Source organism: Phalaenopsis equestris, unplaced genomic scaffold (assembly GCF_001263595.1).
Source record: "Phalaenopsis equestris unplaced genomic scaffold, ASM126359v1 Scaffold233942, whole genome shotgun sequence".
In the NCBI taxonomy this organism is placed as follows: domain Eukaryota; kingdom Viridiplantae; phylum Streptophyta; class Magnoliopsida; order Asparagales; family Orchidaceae; genus Phalaenopsis; species Phalaenopsis equestris.
Window position 1 is genome coordinate 50,975 of NW_018251871.1, and position 2,658 is coordinate 53,632.

Below are 2,658 nucleotides of genomic sequence, written 5' to 3' on the forward strand. Positions count from 1 at the left end.
TAAGCAATGATAGAGTGAAGTAAGAGTGATAAAGGAGAGATCAAGAGAATGAGAAATAGAGAGAGTTGGAGGAGGTGAGAAAGATTGAAGAGAGAATATGATCAACAACAAGAGAGAGAATGAGAGAAATAAGAGAGAAGAGAGAGTGGGGGAAGAAAGAGCAAGAGTGAGTGGGAGAGGAAGACAATGAGTGAAAGAGAGAGGGAGAGGGAGAAAGGAAAGTGAGAGAGAGCAGAAGAAATTGTGAGAGTATCATGAGGATTAAAGAGAAAAAGGGAGGGACTAAAAGTGTGTGAAATTGAAGAGAGAGAAAGTGAGAAAGGGAGGAAAAGTGAGAGAGAAATAGAGATAGGAGATTGTCTGAAGGAATAGTGAGGAAGAGAGATGAAGTTAAAGAGAGGGAGAGAGTTGGCCATAGAGAGAGAGACGGAGGGAGAGAAAGAGTGATAGGGGAGGGAGTAACATAAGGTAGTAAGAGAGATAATAAATAGAGAGAAAGAGGGAGGGAGTGAAAGATATTTTTGAAGAAAGTGAGTGAAAGAGGGAAAGAGGGAGAGTTAAAAGAGGGAGAGTTAGTGAGTGAGAAATCAGATAAAAGAGAGTGAAAAAAGCGCAAGAGAGAATGAGCTTGAGGGAGAGAGGGTAGGAGAAGAGAAAAATTTGGAGAATGGGGTGAGATGGAGAGAGAGAGATAGGAAGCGAGTGAGGGAGAGACAGAAGGAGAGAGGGAGAATATTGAGTGAAAAAGATAGAGAGAGTGAGGAAGAGAGTAAGAGTGAAAGTAAAATTCAATAGAAAGTAGCAATAGAGGGAGAGAGAAATAAAAATAGAAGAGTGTTTAAGGAAAGACGGAACAAGAGAGAGGGAGGAGAAGATAATGAGTGAGAAATGATAGAAAATGAGAGAGAGAGAATGACAAAGGAAGGAAATGTGGGATAGAGAGCAGAGAGGGAGAGAAGAAGTGAGAGAAAGGGAGAGAAATATATGAGGAGAGTGAGAGAGAGAAGAGAGAGGAAATGAGAAATACTAAGGAGGAGAGTAAGTGAAAGAGAGAGAGGGAGGGAGAAAGTAAAAATACAGGGAGCCAAAGAGGAAGAGAGAGGGAGAGAAATAATGGAAAGGAAATGGAAAACAACTAAAAAAGGGCAAGAGAGATTGAGAAAGGGGGTTAAAGAGATTGAGAGAGAGAGAGAGAAAGTGTAAAGAGGTTTGAGATTGACAGAATGAGGGAGGTGGAAGGAGGATGATCAAGAAAGAAACTAAAGAGAGAAGGAGTGAGGGAAAATGGAGAGAAAGAGGGAGGGAGTGAGAGTGAGAGTTAAATTGAAGATAGATAGAGAGAGCGAAGAGCGATAGAGAAATAGAAGGAGAAGAGAACGAGAAAAGATACAACAAAAGAGAGCAAGAAAGATAGCGAATGTGTGAAAGATAAAAAGAGAGAAGGAGAAATGGGGGAAGGAGGGAGAAATAGAGTGAGATGTGTGAGAGAAAGTGGGAAAAAATGAGCAAATAGGTGAGGGTAGAGTGATGAGAGAGTGACTAATCTAGAGGGAATATCTTGAGAAAGAGAAGAGAGCAATATAAGGAGAAATAAGGATAGAGATTAAGAGAGGGAATGGGTGAAAAGAGACAGATAGAGGGAGTGAGTGAGATGTTTAACAAGGGAGAGAAAGAGAGCGAGAGTGGGAGTGGGACAAAGGGTGCAAGAGAGTAATAGAGAGAGAATATAGAGAGAGTGAACATAGAACAAGGGTGATTCGGTGAACAAAAGAAAGGAAAGGAGAGCAATAAAATGAGTAGAGATAAGAGGACATAGGAAGAGAGTGATTGGCGGTTGGATAGGAACTGAGAGAGAGAAAGCAAGACAGAAGCAAGACAGAGAGCAAGTGAGAGAGTGATAGAGTGATAGGAATTGAGAGAGAAATTAGATAGAGTAAGAGAGATAATAAAAGTGAGGGAGAATGAGATAGAGATAGAGAAATAGAAAGAGGTAAATTAAGAGGGAGGGAAGGAAAGTGAGACACAAAGAGTGTTGGGGAGGGAGTTGTAAGAGCAAGCATGAGAAAGAGGACTAATAAAGAGAAGAGTAAGAGAGAGATTATAAGAGAGATGGAGAGAGTGAGAAAGATACAGTGCGCAAGAGGGTGAGAGAGATAGATAGAGGGAGGTCGAGAGAAGAAGTGAGAGAGAGAGAGGGACGGAGAAAAGGGGAGGAGAAAAAGGGGAAGAAATATAGAGTATGATAGCGGGAAATGAAGAGAGTATGAGATAGAGAGAATAAGATAAGTATGGAGAGAGGGAGAGAGAAAGAGAGAGGAAGAGACAGAGAGGGAGAAAGAGACTGGGCGGAGAGAGAGTGAGCAAGAGAGATTGAGGGAGGGAGAGAGATATGTGTGTGAGAGAGGAGGAGAGAGAGATAAAAAGATGGAGGGAGAGAGAGTGTGTGTGTGAGTGAGGGAGAAAGAGGTACAGTGGCTAGGAAGGGAGAGAGATAGGTATAGAGTCTGAGAGAGGGGTCGGAGAGATGAGAGAGAGCAAGAGAAAGTGAGGGAGAGTAAGTGAGAGAGAGAGAAAGAAATTGAGTAAAAGTGAAGCTGAAAGAAAGAAATGATAAAAGAGAAGGAGAGAGAATGAGAGGAAGAGGGAGAGGGTGAGGGA